Raw genomic sequence first — 20,761 nt, 5'->3', positions numbered from 1 at the left:
GCTCAGTCAGTTGAGCATCCGACTTCAGCTCAGGTCATGATCTCACAGTCCGTGAGTTCAAGCCCTGTGTCAGGCTCTGTGCTGACAGCTCAGAACCTGGAGCTTGCTTTGGATTCTGTGTCTCCTTTTCTCTCTGCCACTCCCCTGCTCATGCTCTGTCTCTCTCTGCCTCAAAAATAAATAAAAAAAACCTTAAAATAGCATTTTTGCCTCTGTATGGACCACCACCTGTGCTACACATTGACTGTAATGTTAAGCGAAAAAAGTAAAGTATAAGAAAGATAGTGTGTGTGTACATGTATGGGTATGTGTGTGTGCATACACAGCGGTACCTCTGTGAGGCTAGGAAAAGTGAACTGATTTGCCATCTCAACAATGTTACTGACTAATGCAGAAAAGATGCAGAAAAAAAAAAAACACTGAAATTTCTCCACTGTCCACTAAACCCGCCACACAGCCAAAACTTTGAAATGTGAATAGAAGTATATATTATTTTTCACAGGTAATAGAAATCTCCTTCCATCTTTACTTTTATTTACAGTGAGAAACTTGCTTATAGGATATAGGTACATGCCTTTTCGAGATCCTATTTCCTGATGTGTCAAGGATGCCTATACTCTGTGATCATCTTTGTGATGCATACTATTTCTGGAAGTAGATTATACCTGGAGGGAATGACGGCAGAGTCTGCAGCTGACTGTGGCTGGGTCTTGATTTTCTCTGGCTCTGACACATCACCACTGTCTGCTAGCTTGTAAAATTCTCACCACCTGGCCTTGGCTGATGTTTCAGCCCCATTGGTGGAACAGTCCATTTGCTAGAATGGCTCCCTGGGGTTATCTGAGTTCGGGCCTTTATTTTAGTCTGACTCCACAGGGCAAACAATTTGGGGGGTGGTTATTGTGGTGAATGGGTAGAGGTAAATCTCTGTCTGCCTCCCTGGGCCATTGTAAATAAGACCCAGAATATTTCTGAAAGTTGCTGAACTACAAATTGGACAAGATAGGAAGGTCTTATTAGCTATATAGGCTTTTCCTGGTGTATTTCATTCTCTGGTTTACATATGTTTCCTCCTCTCTGTGACATTTTGATCAAATCAAAGAACGAAGACATTTGCAATGAAGCAGCTACATGATGGTGCAAAGCAGAGAAGACTAAACACCCAAATGTAGGGCAAGCCTGGCAGTTGAGGTTGGAATTCACAGAAGTGGGTTATTGTCGAAGGTAGATTTAATAGGGAGCGTCCGCCAGAAAATTTTGGAACTTGGATTAGGCTTCAAAAGTTAGGCTTTGTTAGGATTTAGCTGGGTAGAGAGAAGAGTTTGTGCAACACAGACATGGGGTATGTGCATGTGGTAAAATAATATGAGGGAAAGAGTGGAAATGGAATCATTGTGAAATACTGCTGGAGAGATGACCCTAAAAGAGAAGGTTTTGGTAAGGAGGAACGGGGCACAAATTTGGATAGGTGGAATGGGGACATTCCTGTGATGTTTAGTTTGAGAGCTTTTGGAAATGTCTTGCAAACTTTCCTTCCATACCTACAATGACAATGGAATCATGAAAATCTGACTCAAATGGTACTGACTGTTTTAGAAACAATTTTCATCTAAAGAGGATCACAGGAAAAATTTTGTTTACTGAGAGGACAATAGGGAAAGACACATTGATTTGTTAAGGCTTGGAGGGGTTTGTGCAAAAGCAAAAGAAATTCCTCTTTTGTGAGTAATGTGCATAAAAAAATGAGTGATCAAGAACCTGGGTCAATGCTCAGGGACATTGCATGGCATGGACTTTAACGTGGCTCAGAGCATCTCACAGTGCCAAGTATTCAATAATGTCTGTAGCAGAAACTGGCCCTACTTACAAGATGTAGAACTTGAATGTTGAGTTTTATAGGCTATTGATCTGAAATTGTGGGTTAATGATTTTTAAGTCCTTTAAAAATTTTAAAAATCTGATCGCTTTTCATGTATTTTGAATTCATCCACTTGAAAATCTGGGTTCACAAATTTCCAAAACAGTATGAAAAAACTAAGTTCCAACTTAAAAAAGAAAATATACATGGTACTTCCAAATCTTACCTAAGATAACTTTAAGAATGATCTAGTACTAAACTGGCTGCAGGCTTTTTATTCAACCCTGCTTTGTTCCAAAGAAAGCTATTAAAAGGGGTGGTTTAGCACTGAGGAACCTTCTCTGATATACATATACATATACATATACATATACATATACATATACATATACATATACATATACATATATATAAACATATACACACATATTATATATGCATATATAAAATATATACATATATAATATGCATATATACAAAATAGCTCATTATATTTAATGACCCCAAAATACAGACAATTGATTACGTTTAAACATCAAAAACTGGAAAATTTTGGAGGCATGTGGTGGGGGAAGGCAAGTCTGTTTATTTTTAAAAATCTTTCTCCCTAGGTAAAGTGAGGAGTTGGGAAAGAAAGGAAAACATAAGATGAGATCTCTCTATGAACAAGTGACGGTTTGAAGTGGGTCACCTCATTGCCATCGCATAAGCACCTTATTGCACCAACCCAAGGAATCACTTGCAAGTGAACAGTGAAGGTAAGATGCCTGGTTTTTATGTGAGAATCCCTTTCTTCCCTTGTATTGTTGAGAACACTAGGAGAATCATTATCCTAAGTATGGCAAAAAGAGTACTGGAATTGGAATCAGCCAGCCAGGACTGCATTAAGTGGCTGAGGACTCTGGATAAGTCATGTAGATTCTCTGCACCACACCTTCCTCCTCTGTTCCCTGACACTGCTCATCTCTAAGGTCCCTTCTCTGCTCTGATTCCTGGTTTCATCCTCTAAACCTATGCTTCCAAAATCTTTTGACGTTTTCTCTTTTATCTTAAAAATTTATGGCACTTTGTACTCGTCTGTGTGTGTCTTAAAATAAAAATAACGTTTTATTTCTTTTTCCACAAGAGACTTACTTTATTTGTTTCCAGCTTTATTGGGATATACCTGACATATCACACTGTATAAGTTTAAGGTATACAATGTGTTGGTTTGGTATACTTTTATATTGCAAAGTGATTACTATCCTAGCATTAGTTAACCCTCCCATCACATCACATAATAATTTTTTTTTTGTAGTGAGAACATTTAAAATTTTACTCTCTGAGGAGATTGAAATAAAAATAACATTTAGAATTCAGAAGTCCAGTGGATGCTATGATAAAATGGGCCTCTTGCATCTGAGGCTTCTACAATCCCCTGGTATATAAGAGTGAAACCCCAAAGTTACTTCAGTTTGGGGAGGCAGGGGATTAATCATTTTGAGTTCTTCCCTGCTCTTATATATCAGAATGGGGTATGTTATACTGTAGTAAGAAATAATCTTAAGATTTCAATGACTTAAAAGAATAAATTTTATTTATTTTGTCCTCATGACAAGTGGTCCCCATGCGTCAGCGAAGGCCTTGTGTTCATTCTCACTCAGGGCCCAGGCAGAGGGAATTTCCACCTCTGTGCTTTATGATCCATGTTATGTTAGGCAAGGCAGGACAATGGAGATATAGTGAATTGTTCACTGGTTCTTTGATCACTCACATTCATTGACTAAAACAAGTTACAAGGCCATGCCTCGCTGCAAAGAAGGAGGGAATGCCATTCTACAAAGTTCCAGAAGGCAGAGAGGCAGAATGATTTGGCAAACAGATAATGGTTACCACATCAAGTAAAGTCAAGAATGGGGCAGAAAGAGGTGCCTGAGAGAGACAAGGACAGTTTAAGACAAGTCCCCTGAAGATTACCAGCTGCCCTGGAGTCTCTTTACAAAGTGAACTCACACGATGAGCTCATGACTAGTTTGTGTTTCCCTTTACTATTCACACACTTGCTTTACACTATCTTTCTTCAAAGAATCTATGAGATTGTGAAGACTGCAATCACATTCTAGTCCTTCCCTGAGATTACTTTTAGAGATACATTGACTGGAGTTCTGGGAATTTTAGATCCCTTTGTCTATGCATGACAGTTGCCTGTATGGCTCTTTCTCATAGCTGGTTAAGTAAGCATAGCCATTGTCTCTGGTTTCTGTTGCTTTAAATTTCAAAGGGCCAAGTTTTCAGAGGGTACCTCATTAACAAAATAAGAGGACATCATCCTTCTTTTGATACTAATGTTTTGCTCCCCACAAGGAGGGATGTCTCTGAAGACAAAATTGCTTTGGAGATGGACTCTAGCCAGTCTACTCAGAGTCCTTTTCAGTTGCTTGGGTCTCTGACTTCTGGTTGGGTTATAGGAAAGGGCCATGCCAGATTTGTACATCAAGCCACAGATTGTCTGTTGACCATTAGAGAATATTTTCTGAGTATATTCTTTGTAACATGGTGCCAGATAATACAGGAAATCTGAGGCAAACTGAGCCACCTCTGTCTCTGTCTCTGTCTCTCTCTCTGTCACTCTCTCTCTCCTTGAGGCTCCTGGGATATTGAAAAATAAAGTAATGCCAAAAAAGGATCATAGAAACTGTGATGAATTTAAAGTTGTTGGACGAAGTGCTTCTTTTAAAAACTCTTGCCAGTATGTCTATGAAAGTCTAGGTATAATCTCATTTGGAGATATCATCAAAAATCTAAATTTGAGTCTTGTTTTTGAATATGAGGCTTATGCCAAATGGTTCTCTTGGATTCTCCCATCCTCAGTATCTCCATGATAGGTCCTGGTAGTAAGTGTAAGACATTTTGTCTGCCCTTGAGACACTCAAAATCAATTTAGGGAGTCAGTATTAAAAATATAATACAGACACTAATACAGGTGGGTATATAATAAAGTGCTTAGTTGGCAGCAGAAACCGTATGTATTTTTAAGAGTTTAGAGAATGGAGTGATCATTGTGGGCTAGAGTAGTCAGGAATGTTTTCACGTAAGGGTTGGGATAAAAGAGCAAAAGGATTTTAAGGACAACAACAACAACAATAACAAAAGTGACAGGATACTGACTTCCTTCTGTAAATCTACTTTCAATTAAAACTGTCTCTGCTTTATCAGTTTCACTTGTTGGTCCGTGAAAGGACCAGGGTTGCTCAGCCAGCAAACCCTGGATCAGAGCTTTTGTGAAATCCTGTATCATTTAAGCCCTGTGTTGCTGTCTCCTTGAAGTAGGCTAATTTGTGAACTGACAGCCACTAGGGATGCAGATTTGAGAGCAAACAATAGACTTTTCTCACACTTTCCTTTAAGTCCAGGAGGGAGCTAATAATTTCCTTCCCGGGTGTGCCAAACCTAGCAGGGGATGAGCAGTATGGATGGTGGAGTTGATGCAGGCAAGCCTTCTGGAGGGGCTTCTAAAATTCTCCTCTCTTTGAAGCAAGTCAGGATAGCACATGTGGAGCTATCCTGAATGTAGTGAGAACAGACCTACAAAACTTTCTCACTGTAGTGGGGCTGTGAGCATCCCCTACGGCCTCCCTTTTGGACAGCAGGAGCCCAGGGGGCATACCCCATGGAGTCACCAAGTCTGCAAGAGGTGGGAGAACACTTGCTACTCATTGAATCCTGCTCCCCTCTGCAGTGCTGACTGGAGAGGGGAGGCTCATCAGAGTGAACTGTCTTCCCTTCTAAGAGGATACTTTTTCCCCCTCTCTTAAAACCAAAGTTAGAATTTTTGTTTGAAAATGAATTCTTAGACTCTGGTTTTAGTTAGAAATTTCCATAGGGAACAATAGAACTATAGTACATTTCTAATTTAAAACTTTGCATTGTTGATGAAGTCTTGAAAATAACAAGACTAGGCAACCCAAACATCTGTTACTTTCAATCTTTTCTCTCTCAACTTGCAGCACGCTTGTGGCACTAAGTCTTGGAATGTGGGAACTGTCTCTGATCAGTATTTTGGGGGGTTTTGGAATGTGCAAGAAAATATAGATAAGATTCTGCGCTCTAAATTTATAATGCATTGCAGATTGCACTGTGGGTTTCTGAAACAACAAAAAAATCATGGTGGGTTTTAAAGCAGTTTGGAAGAATAGCACAGCTCTTTGATGTAGGGTATTTAAATTAATGTTAGTCACAACATAAAGCTCAAATTTAAAATGTGTCTCCCTTCGATTACCACACATCAGACTACTTGTAATAGAGACAAAATTGCATTTCTTTAGAGGGAAATGCAATGCTATTTTGATCATCAAATGTACTGGGAACAAAGGTTCTTGTTAGCCATATTGGGTCTGGTGCAGGCAAGTTTCAGCCAACTTGGCTGTGGACCAGTTGTGATGGCTGAGCAGGGTGGTTTTTGCTATTAGCAGCCTCTGGTAGGAAAGTGGGGCTGGGGCTTGGTAGAGGCAAAGGCCAAACTCCCAGCACTCTCTGATCTGAGACACAGAATGCTCTAGCTGTCTGGGCCATGGCTTCTGAGTCAAGGAGAACTGGCAGGTCACTGTGCATAGGCTCAGGAGAGATGCTTACTATTTAACAAAAGTGCTATTACAGTGTAACTTACCAAGAAGTTATCATCTTGCTCAAAATATCAAAGGCTGTTTCTTTCCTCTTTTAAAATTTCCTTTTGAAGTGCCTGTGTTGGGCAGCCTGTAGCGTGGTCGAGAGGAGGTGTTGCTGAGAGGAGATCGTGTAGGGGAACAAAGTTTTTCCCTCCACTCTCTGATAGTGAGGTGTGTGAAATAAATGAACAACAGGCAGATTAATAAGAGAAGAGCTTTTATTTTATTTATTAATTTTTAGTATTATATACATGGGGATATTGCAGGAAAAAGTAAATATCCTCCCCTAAATGGTGAGATTTGAGAGCTTTTATACTGTCTTAATAGGAGAAGGGGGGTGGAAATGTAGGCCACTTAGCAAAGATGAATGGGCCCTTAGAATAGACAGGAGGTGTGATAATTTGTGACAAAGTTTGTCAGGGGGTCGTGTTGACTTCTAGTTTTTTCTGTGACAAGACTCCATCGTTCTTGGTTGATTAAACTCCCAGGGAGAGGATTTATAACAATTGAGTTCCTTTTGGAGGATCTGTCTTTAGAGAAAGCCTCTCTGCATTTGCTGTTTTCATGTGTCTTCAGTTCAAAATAATCCATATACTAAAGTGGCATATTTCATGGGTGGCATGTCCTGAATTCATTCCTTTAGTACCTAGTAGGTGACCTTATCTGGCCATCTTCAATGAGGTCCTGAGCTGATCTAGGTGGCAATACAGGATGAACAGGTGAACAGGTGTAGTCTGATGCTATCTCTAAAGGACAGGACAGAGAGATCTTGGTGTTTGAAGTCAGATACTCCAAGGAAGTTTGAAGCTAACTGTGGTAAAGTGATTGGGTCCAGGCCTGTGTGCTCCTCCTGGATGCTTTTCTGGACTCACCAAGTTCCCTTCTTTTTAGTGCGCTGTCTCATGGGGTTGACTTTTGGGTCTGAAGTAGTCAGGTCTGCTTGGTTCTTCAGCTACATAGTTGGTCCTGTTTTTTCACAGCTGGCCATTTCCTCTTGATAAGGCGAGTGTTGATCTCCCTGGGAGCATCAAGGACAGGAATGTTCTGTTTTTCCTTTCTTTCCCCCTGTATTCTGTGAGATGTCAGTCTTGACACTTTAAAAACTAAGCTGTTTCTTCTTGACTCCTACCCCCAGGGTTTTTTTTTCTTTTATAATTGTTTTTCTTACCAAATAATAACTTCTGAAATGTATGTCATGTTTCTAAATCAGAATTAATACTGGATCTCTATTAGTTTGGAAATCTAGGGTCTGACTATTATAATTACTAAGTTGTTTTCATCTCTGCAGAAGTCACTGCTTTGTGTTCTACCATGTTGGATTTTTCCTAGTTATATTCTTAGGATGGCTATATCCACCTGCTAACTCAGACACATATGATGGCCTGTGAGACCAGAGGATTGCTGTGTCACTGCAACAAGAGCAGTCCTGATCTGTAGTGTCAACGTGAATGGCTTCCCACATGAGTAGCATCTCACATCTAGTACCCAAACTTGGTACATTGTTTCATGAATATAAAAGGCTGTTGAAATAGAAGTTTGCCAGAGTTAAAGGAGAAAAGTGAATGGCCAGCCCTCTTTCTCTTACTTTAGTACTGAAAACAGTGGTACGGTTACCTTATAAATTGCAACTCAAAAAATCACAAGTTTAAGCAGTCTTCCATGTAACTTCAGAAACATTTAAAAATAATTTCACTTTAAAATGTTGAATTGAAAGATGTAGAGAGGAAAGGTGCATGTATAACCTGCTTCAGAGAATAGTTGCTGGTGCTCTTAGGTGGCTGGGGGTCATCTTACATGCGTATTTCCTCTTTGCCCTTAGGCCTTGCTCTTGGCTTTGCTTTCACAGATATATTCACACATGAGGTTATATTCACATAATATACACAAATTTGTACACGTGCATCATACACAAATTAGTGTACACGACACTCGATAAAACTGTGTTGAATCAGTTAATCATATACACTATAGAGAAAGAGAGAGTGTGTGTGTGTGTGTGTGTGTGTGTAGAGTATGTGTGTGTGTGTGCATGCACGTGTGTGTGAGCATGTACATGGGTGCACACGCAGAGAGGGGTGGGTGGTTTTGCCTGTGCTCTGTAGATGCAGGCACTGAGAAGAGTTTTCTTCTGTCTCTGAAGTTTTTAGTGTGTAGCTTCAGAGATTTTCTTTCTGGATAATTCCTATTCAAAAAGTTTGAAGAAAATTTGCACAGCAATTTTGACTTACCTGTAGGTGGAAAAAAGGATAATTTTTACACTTTACAGCGATTTTAGATTTTTCATATGTGGGGATAATTCTATGAGTTTTCAAAGCAAAATTCACTTCAAAATTTCCTATTCTTTAAATTGAAATGGTTGAAAGTAATATTATAATATTTGCATTTTACTTTTCATAATTATTACTAATATACACACATATATTTATGTAATTAACATTACTATGAATTTGTTGTTGGTTAGTTGCTTACCTTATCAATGCATTTTTAAAATCTTTCTGAAATCTACATATATCTTAGGCACAAAGGAAATACTCTTTTTCTTTTTAAAGCTCTGGAAAATCCACTTATTTGCTTTTAGCACTGGAAAAAATTTTGTTATTTTTTGTTCAAGTAGGCATTTACCTCAAGCTGAAAAATAAAGGATACTTTTCCCCTCCAAAAGTCTACTTTAATATCACCTTCAACTTAGTGCAATGGTAGCTGGGTTACTGTCTTCCTCACCTTATCCACTTTATCCCAGGGAGGTTCATAGTTAGGTGGCATTGGTCCTTTTTATATAGGTGACAGCATGTCCAGGAAATTTATGGTGGTGTAAAGCCCTATGGAGGATAGAAATTCTTTCCATCTGCAAGTGGAATTGTCTTCTTCTAACTGGTAAGAATAAGCCTTTCTTTCTCCCCAGTATTGAGAGAACTTCAAGGGTTCTGCAAACCAGGAGGAAAAATCTCATACAGTCTGAAAATACTGTGTTCAGGAAAGTTTGGCAATGGAGTGAAAACAGACCCCATTTTAGGATTCTAAGGCTGGGATGCAGCTGTTTTAGTGGGCTTTTGACATCTAGAATGGTCTCTTTTTATTTCTTGGAGAAATAAATTAACTGTAAAAAGGTAAGACTTTCAAGCTGTAATAATAAAGACTGAAATTTAACTTAACTGAAATTTAACTAACTCAACTCTAATTCTGCAGTAGGCTCAGACTGGATATTAAGTATTATTTTAAAGTATAGGGAACAAGGGGTGTCTGAGTGGCTCAGTTGGTTGAGTGTCAGGCTCTCGATTTTGGCTCAGGTCATGATCCCAGGGTTGTGGGATCTAGCCTTGCATTGGGCTCTGCGCTGAGTGTGGAGCCTGCTTAAGATTCTCTTTCTCTCTGCCCCTCCCCCCTGCTTGCACATGTGCTCTCTCTCTCTCTAAAATAAAAAAAATAATGTATAGGGAGCAAAACATGTTGAATACACTGGCAAATATTGTTATTACATGAACCTCATGTTTGATGTTCCCCTACTTCTCTGGGTAGAATTCGTAACTACAGTCTTACTAAGCAGCAGCAGCACATTCACGCACATTTATATGTCTCAGATTATCTGAGACAGGGGTTGGCAAACTAGGACTGCAGGCTAACTGTAGCCCACCACTTGTTTTTGCAGATGAAGTCTGGACACAGCCATGCCCATTTATTTAAGGCTTATCTATGGCTGCTTTTGTGTTAAACAGCAGAGTAGAGTATTTGTGATACACATTGTTTGGTTTGCAAAGCAAAAGATATTCCGACCCTTAGAGAAAAAGCTTGCTAATCTATCAGTTTTCTTCTCTTTTCCTCACTGATGGTATCATAGAAAACCTTTAATAATATATATTAACCATCTTGTGACTAACACCTCTCTTTTCAAGAGCAAAACTAAAACAAAAAGAATGAAAACAACAGTCTCCCCCCAAAACAAAAAGTCCTTACAAAATTTAAGATGTACTGGTATAAATTAAACTCATAGGATCATGAAATAAGCTCATTAAAATATGCTGATGTTAATGAAAAATTTTATTCTTGTCAGGCAGCATAATGGAAAAAGAATATTTGCCTATGAATCAGAGGACTTTTGTTCCCATTTCAGTTTTGCCATTCTCTAACTCAGGTATTGGCAAATTTCTTTGGTAAAGGGTGAGATAGTAAGTACTTGAGGTCCTGTGGGCCATATTTATTTTATTTTATACAAAAGAGGAGGTGGGCTGGACTTAGTCTGCAGTCCCGTGTTTTGAGCACCTGCTCTCCTCATAAGCCACAACCTCCGTGGGCTCCATTTTCAGGAGAACGAAATCAACAATACTTTCCAGTTTTAATATTTTTCTATCCTGTTATGTGAATCAAAGTCAATGTTTACACTTGGCTAAATTTTATATGAATCATTTTCTTACCACATGGCAAGTAGAATCAGAATAATACAGGTGAAATAGCATGTGACAGGAAACTCAATTTTGACATTTCCTAGTATATGATTCTCTGTTACCTTGTAGTAAATTGATTCCAAACTTAAAAATGTAACACAACCACTATTTGCTCTTACTCTTAATTTTGTGGGTCAGAGATTTAGGAAGGGCGTGACTGGACAGTTTTCCCTGGGTTTTTTTTTTTTATGTGGTTTTTGTTAGATGTCAGCCAGGACCTTGGCCATCTGGTGGCCAGGCCATCCAAGATGCCTGACAGTTGATGCTGTCCATCAGCTGCAAACTTAGCTGGAGCTGTTGATGAGAGCACCTACACATGTCCTCTTCACCACAGAGATCTTGGAGTGGTCAAACTTTTTGCATGGTGCTTGGCTTATCCAATGGTGAATTTTCCTAGAGAATGGGGTGGCAGCTGCATGACCTATTCTGACCTAGCTTCTTAAGTAAAAGTCACAAGTTTGCTCAGATTCAAGTAGAGAGAGGTAGATCCACCCAACGTGAGAAATGTCAAAGAATTTGTGGCCATATTTTAAAATCACCACACCCAGTTTTTGTGATTTTTAAGTTTATAACTCTTAACACTGAATTAGTAGAATTTTTATACCACTTCTTATTTAATTAACCAATTTATTAGGGGCATTAAGGGCAAGATAGCATGTTTAGGAACATCTTAGACCTCAAATGAAACTGACATATACATATTATATTATATATATACATATATTATATATATTATATATATAATATATATATAGGAGACAGACATATACATGCACGCACGTACACTGGGAAATTATTCACCCTTAATAAAAAAGGGAAACCTGTCATTAGTGACAATACGGATGAAACTAGAAAACATTAATCTAAGTGAAATGATCTAAAAAAGTATAACTCAGGGCAGAATTGTTGTTACCAGGGACTGCAGGTAGGGGATATGGGAAGATGTTGGTCAAAGGGTATATAAACTTTCAGATGTAAGTATTAGTAAGTTCTGAAGATCTTTCTACAGCATAGTGACTATAGTTAATAATAATGTATTGTATACTTGAAGCTTGCTAAAAAAATAGATCTTACGTGCTTATCACATACACATACACAAGAAGAAAAGAGGTAACTGTGTGAGGTGATGGATTTTTAAATTAGCTTCATTAATCATTTCAAAATGTAATCACCTCAAAATGTATATCTATATGAAAATATCACATTGTACATCTTAAATATGTACAATATTTGTCAGTCATATCTCAATAAGTTGGGGAAAAATGAGATTAGAGAAGTGGTGTAGGTGGGAAATTCAGGTAGGCCTTGTCAGCCATGGGAAGGAGTTTGGATTTTACTGAGTAAAATGAGAAGTCATTACAGAGTTTCAAGCAAAGGGGTAATATTCTCTGACTTAGATTTTTGATATCACTATGAATGCTGTGTAAATAATAGCCTATATTTTTGAGGAGGTGGGTGGGTAAGAATGGAGATGGAAGGCTCTAATTGGAGGCTTTTGCATTGTCTTGTGCACCAGACGTTTGTGGATTGCAATAGGGTGTTAACAGTATGGGTGATTAGAATAAGTAAAAATAAATGACAGACTATCCCCATTTTCCAGACAAGTCATAGAATGAGTGTAACCAATTTTTAATGAAGTGGTAAACTGGTATTCGAATCTACATCTAATTTCACAGACCAACTTTAGCCAAATGTCATGTAGATTTGTCACATTTAAAATTAATAAAGTCCAATTAAGTGAGATTTAACTATAATTTAGGTGGATTAGGCCAAATTAAAAGACATCAACCATGCTCCTATCTGTAGACAATTTCTACGATCATGTTTGTTCATTTTATCCATGTAGAAAGTATTTAAAATATAATAAATTGGATGAAATATAAACTATATCACCATTTTGTTACATGATTTTTATGGCAAATTAGGAAATCTCTGCAGATGTAAAACCCAGAGCCACGTAAACACATTCTTCATAACCCTGAGGAACAAGGCCTAATAGTCAACCTAAGAAAGTTTATTATTATCAGTTCCAGGGATTGATAAATGATCAATAATGTATCTGAAATTTGTTTTTCTTCAGGTTCAATAAGGATGGAAAAGAGTACTGATAGCAATTTGGAAGCAAATGTAAGGAGTGCATACTTTTCTTTAAAAGGTAGAGGTTACTAGAACTATTCCTTGTGGTATCTTAAAGAGCCTGGAGAGGTTCCCTTGATTAGATCTTTCTTCCCTTCTGCAAGGGTGGGTGGGAGGGAGACTCTTCAGTTCTATTCTTGCTGCAGTACTTTAAAAAATGTTTATTGGAAAAGAAATTGACTCCTTTATCACAAGGTTCACGGAATCTTTTTTGTATTTTCTTCACTGCGTTTACCTCCTCTGTGATCTCTCTGAGTTACTGGCAAGGTGATTTACTTGCGGCTCTAAAACCCTCTGTTCCTTGATTTATAGGTTATTTCGTGCTTCCTCTCTTCCACACGATCAAGATCTTCAAAGTAAGCATCTTTCAAAGGAGCGACAAGCAAAATACAGCTGCAGGATCAGTAACTCCCTGTTAAGCAGCTTTGCCTGCTGTCACTATTGACTGCTGGAGGTGGTGATCCATGTCAGTCACTAAAACGACACCTTGGCAAGACTGCAATCTGCTCCCAGGGTTTTTGTGTATGGGAACACTTAGATAATGAGATTTTCATATATTCCCAGCAGCTCACACAGTGCCTGGAAAAGAGTAGGTACCTGGTCAATATTTACGAAGATTAACTATGAAACCATATTTTGAAGGCTTTGCTAACATGTCATAGGCAGATTTGTTGCTGAATGAAGCAATGCAAGAATTTCCTCTTCCATCTTGGATAAATTTTATTAATACTAGAATAAATAACTCTCCAAGCAGGCGGAGACTTTTAGTGAGACTCAATGGATGGATATAAACTTATATTTTTAAGCCATCAAACTAAGAAGAGGTTGAGACTAACGTTTACTTATTAAGATAATTTCCTAATCATTCTTATAAGAACTTAATGAGTGACAAACTGACGCTGGATATAAATTTATGATTTCCCAAAATAACATTTGATTGGTTTGAGTGATGTCTTACATCAAGTAATCATAGTTAATTTTTGCTTCTGGAGAGATTTGACTTTACCAGTCTATCATGTCATCAGATGTATTTCAAGAATGATTTCTTTGTCTGTTGATACAGAGTTAAAGAATTCCTATGGAGATTCTTGAATCTATAACTTGTATTTTTATCAGGGCAGATGGGAGAAGTTCAGAATAGTGGCAAAAAAAACCCTACATCTTCATCTGAAATATACTGCAAACATATAAAGAATAATTTCACATCAAAAATATTTTTAGTCATATAAATCAAGGGCAATTTTAGGATTTTTCTCATAAGTGAGTTATGGTGCATAAAACAATGGGTCACTTACTTTAAGTTTAAAGAAAGGTTAATAAATGCTGAGACCTTAGTTATATTGTAAATATCAGCAGTTGCAACAATGAGAGAATAGGAGTTGTAAATTAAACATACTATAAAACAAATGTGAAGAGTATTTTACTTGTTATATTTATTTTTTCTTATTATATTTATTTCTTCAACATTTAATACCTATAATTAAGACTGATGTTTGAGTTTAACTCACAAAATAATCCAGGTCTGAAAGAAATTTCAGAGATTAAAAAAAAGATATATATATATATAGAGAGAGATATATATCTATATCTATATCTACCTATCTATCTATCTATCTATCTATCTATCTATCTATCTATATATCTTTGGGAATGTGGGAATAAAAATGTTAGATTCCACATTTCTGGATTCTTTTCTAATGAAAAAACAAACCCCTAACATTAGCAACACAGTCACAGTAGGCCCAAATGAAAATAGGGACTAGGGTAATCCTTTCTGCATAGAAAGAACTCATGCAACATATAGGAGTGGAGACTTAACCTGGGCAGGGGAAAGAATTTTCCCTGTATTATTATAGCACTTGCTGCCAGCGCTGATGTGTTGGGTCTGGATCTGGCTGTCTTTTGACCCAGATTCTAGTTTTTCCACGGACCAGCACATAGTTTTTTTTGGTGTTTTTTTGTGTGTTTTATTTTTTTTATAGTCTTTGCCCTTCTCCATAATAGTGGTGAGTGCTTTTCCTAAAAGCCACTGTTGTTCCCCAAATTACCCTTGTGCTTGAGATGTGGAAGTTAGCCCAGTGCACTGGCTCTCAAACCCTGGATGCACCTGTAAGCTTTTATAAACGATCCCTATCCTGGCTCTCTGCCAAAGATTCTGATTTAATTGGCCTGGGTGGGGCTCAGGCTTTTCGAATTTTGGAAATCTCCTCAGGTATTTCTAAGGTACAACTGGACTTGAGAACCTGGGCTAGAAGGAAGAAGGAAGAAATCACAGTCTGAAATTATGCCTAGTTCTTCAATTTTATGTTTTTCCACAGGTCCCCCAGAGCCTCAGAAAACTGAGGGCAGCCTGTGTCAAGGGAACTCAGTGATGGTGATTCATGGTTCCTGACTCCTTCCTAAACTGCTTTCTGGATTCTCTTTGTCCACAGTCTTTCCTAGGTGAGCAACTCGAAAGAGGTCAGAAAGGGGAAGGAATCCTGATGATACTTGGCATCATACTGTAATACATGGTAGAATGGATTCTTTTTAAATGTCCAGTAAGTGAATTGGGAAGAATTGGAGGGTAGTGGACTGACATACCAAAGTACATATCTAGCAAAATTAAGGAAAGCAAACACTTAGTTTTAACCAACAAGGTCACAGTAAACAGGCTTTGGTACAAGATTTGGAAAGTCTTAGATTCAAGTGCTAGCTTCACCATAGCCAGCTGTGTGACTAGTATCATTTACCTACCTCTCTCTGAGCATTAGTTTCTTTATAACATAGGCACGGTCTCTGCTGTGCTCTCCTTACATGGTTGCCATAAGGATTAAATTAGATTACAAAAGTGAAATAACATTTTATATTATTAGGTGATATATAAATGTTATTGTATGCGTTGAGCTGCTTTAATATGTATTTATGTGAATGCCTTTTGTGTTTCACTTTTTCAACAAGGAAATAATTCTAGGGAACAATGGTTATAAAACTGTAATGGTATCAGTGTGTCACAGTTTTCAACTAAGCTGCTTAGGTGGCAAGTTTATGTAAAATGAAGAATGCATCTTTTGCATATCTGATGTTTTAACCTTACTTAGGATATAATTGGTAATTAGTTTTGAAAAACAAAGTTCCATATAATTTTCTCATAATTTCAGAGATTTTTATTTCAATAGCTATTGAGCACATAGTAAATATTAAAAGGGGAAAAAACCCCATGGGAATGGAAACATTTGTGATTCTGTTAGATTGTGGAAGAAGTCTTATTTTTGTCTTAAACTGTGGTGTCTCAGTCAATTTGGGCTGCTACGACAAAATGCCATAGGCTGAGTGGCTTCAATGAAAAACATTTATTTTTCATAATTTTGTGGACTGGGAATTTGGAGATGGGGTGTCAGCATGATTAGGTTCCAGTGAGAGACCTCTTCCAGGTTGCAGATGGCCAATTTGTGTCCTCATGTAGTGGATGGAGGGCAAGCTAGCTCTCTGGCCTCTTTGTATAAGGGGACTAATCCCATTCATGAGGACTGCATTGTTGTGACCTAATTACTTCCCAAAGGCCAACCTCCAAATACCATCACACTGGGTATTAGATTTCAAAATTTTAATTTTGTGGGGAACACAAATATTCAGTCCATAAAATGTGACTACCAGAAATGGAATAACAGCTAATGTCTATTTCCACCATTTATTGAGCCAATACTATGTACTAGGCACCATGCTAAAATACTTTGGATATTTCATCTTATTTAGGCCCCTAAAATTTTTATGTTAATTAGGCTCCATTATTTTATCAATTTTATTGTTGAAAAAAAACCCCAAAAATCCTCTGAGGCACAGAGGAATTGTCATTTCCCCCTTAAACTTAACAGTCTGACTCCGATCCTTTGCTTTTAACAACTGAACTATACTGTCTTCCAGTGATCACTGCTATAAAGGTTTATTGGCATATTGATTTGTGGGAAATTGGTGAAAGGAATTTGGAATGGGAATGAGGATGAAGGATGGCCTAGGGTTTCTTTCAGAAATCGTTACCTTGGCTCAATGCATAAATTCATAGTTGAACTCTGTTGAGGCTGGGGTTGCACATACTAGTTGAAAAAATTGTTCACACAAGAAGCTGTGGATGGCTGGTACTTGATCACCCTTCTCCTGGTGATGGAGTGTGGCATCACTGGGTCTTTAGTGAACTGACGCTTTGAGAATATGAGAAAGCAACAGTGTAGGTTCAGACATGAGCATTCTTACCAGCTGCACTGACAGTATTATCAACTCATGGACCTTCGCCATTACTCAGGGCACCAAGCAGGAGAGGAAGAACATGATGGAGACCGCACTGTAGTACATGGCACTTGGTCATGAGTACAGGCAACATTCCCTTACGAATTTCCAGGGGAAATCTGTGGAGCACTTTGTATTATCAAGAGGAGATGCATCCCAGTAAAACACAGGTGATTCCTGTGGATGTGATCTCACAGTAGCTGTAGGCTGGAGCGGCCTGAATTAAAATAGGGACAAGAATGATAGCAATTAACTGACCATGTGCTCTTCTGAATGCTTTACATACAGTTATCTCAATCTCTAAAGCAGTTCAATGAGCTACAGAGCCAGGTAGTATTAATACTGTCATTTTACAGATAAGCATCTCAGAGATAAATAACTTGCCCAAGTTTACACAAATTAATGTAAGGTGACACTAAATCAGATTTTTCTGATTCCAGAGCCCATGCCATATATTACACTTTGTTTTCTTATTCAAAAAACCTGGTTGAAGAGGCTTTTGTACACCTTTTGACTAGAACTACCATAAGTACTGGAAGTGGTTGAATGTCAGCCAGTCTGTTATACCAAGGGCATGAATACCAGTGTTGGATTCATTAATATAACAGGACACAGCTTGGGCTTTTTGTTCAGTATTGCTCATAGTTCCTTCGACTGATCCTGTGACCTGCAGAAACTGTGCTAATCATTTAGGGACAACAAGTGAAATTAATTACCCTCTAAATGCAGATTAAGTCAGAAAAATGCTTTCAGCAAAAGGATTTTTGATTGTTTTGCACTAGAAAGTCCAGCATTGATCAGTGATTCCAAATTACAATCACAAACTTGTATTGATCTCAAATATCAAAAAAGTGTGTCTCTAATCCTGTTGGAGGATACCTCAATTTGACATTTAGGTCTGGTTAGGAATATGAACAGATTCTACTTAATTATAAAGAATATGGATGTTGAAATAATGAGAGCCATGTATCTACCAGCACTGAGAATGAAAATAGGGCATAATAAGTTTCAATGAATACAATGAAGAGTATTAGAATACTAAGTTATAAGCTGGTACACCACACCCTGTCATCTCTTCCCAGAGTATATATGGGTCTGCCTGATTTATCAGACTCAGACACTATCTTCTTATACCATCAGAGTTCAGTCGGCTCCTGGACACAGACCTGGCCCAACATTCTGGCACTCAGGAGATCACCCATGCTGTCAGTTTATCTCTGGTCTTAAGAGCTAGTTATCTTTTAAACTTTCCCTTTATTCCTGTAACTTGGTCCTACTCTGTCTTCTAGTTCTGGTCCCCAAATCCTGGCATTTTCTTCTGTGGTGGAATCCTGGCTTGGTAATTTGTCCAGGACCACAATCCCTTTTTTTACATAACTTGAATCTGTTCCAAAATTCAACCTGGTGGCTGGGAACCCACTCATGATTCTCTGTTGTTGACTATCTTCCTGTACATATATGTGACTATTTTCAGCTCTTAGATGTTGGCAGCCACATGCATGAAGAGGCTACTTGGTATTGCAGTGATTCTTAAACCTCAACTTTCATCAGACTCACTTGATGAACTTTTATAATCAGATCTCTGGGCCACATCCCCAAGAGACTCTTGATTTAGTCAGGGTGCAGAGGAGCCTAGAAATCTGCATGTTTAGCAGCTCCCCTAGGTGGGACTCTGCAGGTGGGCAGAGAGAAACACTGTTCCATTGTCTGTTGCTGGCCAACGTTGGACTTCTTGTTCTATCAGAAAGGCCACTCTTCCTGATGGTCTTTTCACTTTATCCTACTCCAGTTGACTTTCAGATCTCAGATATCACCTCTTCTCACCTCCAAAGACTGTTAGATGCCTCTCATTTGTACTATTGTACATTCTGTCTTTATCCCATCCTAACACATATATCATTGTTTATATTTCTCTATTAACTTCTGTATATGAACTGCTAGACTATGAACTTTGAGGGAAAGGTACGTAATAGTCGCCTCTAATCTTCACTGCCTAACATAGTACCAGGCACAGAGGAGGACCACAAGAAATGGTTACTGAATGGTCATGTCCAACTGGTTCTAGGTGGTGGCTGCACCTGGTTAGTCGTACTCAGGTGAATCGACTGGGCTACTTGAAGATCTCAATTTGGATTGCTTTAGGGGTGCTGGTGTAGACATGTCCCTGGGATGTGAGAGAACTGCAGTTAAGGGAACAATCTAGCCCAATCTATCCTGTAGATTTCTAGACTATGATAGGGCTTCCAATACTGTTTCTCATGTGAGGATCCACTGCAAGTACAAACACGAAGCCAAGCCCATGTGATTTCTTAAAATTCAAAATATTCAGACTTTCAGTGTGAAATAACACATTTTGGGCATAAGGCATTTAAGTGTTAGAGAAAATAGGAAGTCTTCATGTTGATTTGGGGGTGGATCCAGTATTTAGATGAATTTCAGAAAGCAGTTTCCTCACATTTTACCCTCTTCTAATTGTAGTTAGTATCTTGTTCCACACCACTGAAATCTAAAATGTTAGAATCACTGCATGCTAGTTTTAGAAAGGACTTTTGAGATGATCATGTTTACAGATGAGGAAAGTTGGGTCAAATACTTACTCAGTGTCTGAAGTGAAACAACAAAACAAAACAAAACAAAACACAATTCAGACTGGAGGCTATCATATGCCGAGGCTCACAGAGATGGTTAGTTTTACATTTAGGCCAGATCCCAGATCTTCTGATCTCCATGACAATCCTTTCTGTGTCCAGAAATTTCCATGCTGAAGTGAAATCATAGAGACGGCAGTACATGTTTATCTGATTTGGTCTTGCCCTGTAGCCAGGTTTTTTCACTCTCCACTGGGTTTTCATGATTTCTTTTTAGGATGCATTATTTTTTTCCCAAGGTCTTCTATTATTTTTGTTGTTAGTCTGTTAAGTGTGTATATTTCAGGGCTAATTATCTTATTACTTATTTAAGACACATATCTGGAATTGGCAATAAGGGAACATTTAAGTGGCGCTTAAGAAGGAAATGAAGGGCAGTTGAGAATGGCCATACTTAGGCCGTTAGATGTTTTTTGGCTCGTGTTTTACAAGCATAGATTTTATGATTTTGTATATCTTCTCAAATATAATTAAACTATTGCCAACTTCTGATCGGCTCCTCTAATGGAAGAAAGCTGAGGTTTGGGTAATATAAAATAGAGGATAGTCCAAAAATTATTAATATTTGACATTTGAGTGTTTGTCTACTCATTTTTTCTCCAGTGAAACTTTGCTGAGCGTCTTTATAGGCCAGACACTGTGCTGGCCACTGGAGATGTATGTATTCATCTGAATATAAATATGGAAGCCAATTTAGAATTTCATCTTAGAAAAAGTGTTATAGGTACAATTTTAAACAGTAGAAAAGCTAATGAGAAGCTATTTTTCATGCTA

At 38.1% G+C, this 20,761-nt stretch overlaps 1 long non-coding RNA gene across 1 annotated transcript in view; it reads left to right on the top strand.

The window, feature by feature from the left end:
• The window catches only part of LOC113603402 (uncharacterized), a 171,079-nt gene extending 155,074 nt beyond the window's left edge, over positions 1-16,005 (top strand). Inside the window, exons 3-6 of the long non-coding RNA XR_003424981.2 lie at positions 2,470-2,616; positions 13,021-13,095; positions 13,389-13,665; positions 15,395-16,005. This is a non-coding gene — a long non-coding RNA (uncharacterized LOC113603402). The remainder of the gene's footprint in view (positions 1-2,469; positions 2,617-13,020; positions 13,096-13,388; positions 13,666-15,394) is intronic.
• Positions 16,006-20,761: the final 4,756 nt, after the last annotated feature.

Source organism: Acinonyx jubatus, chromosome A1, assembly GCF_027475565.1.
Source record: "Acinonyx jubatus isolate Ajub_Pintada_27869175 chromosome A1, VMU_Ajub_asm_v1.0, whole genome shotgun sequence".
NCBI lineage: Eukaryota > Metazoa > Chordata > Mammalia > Carnivora > Felidae > Acinonyx > Acinonyx jubatus.
This window is presented reverse-complemented; position numbering and strand designations above follow the sequence as displayed.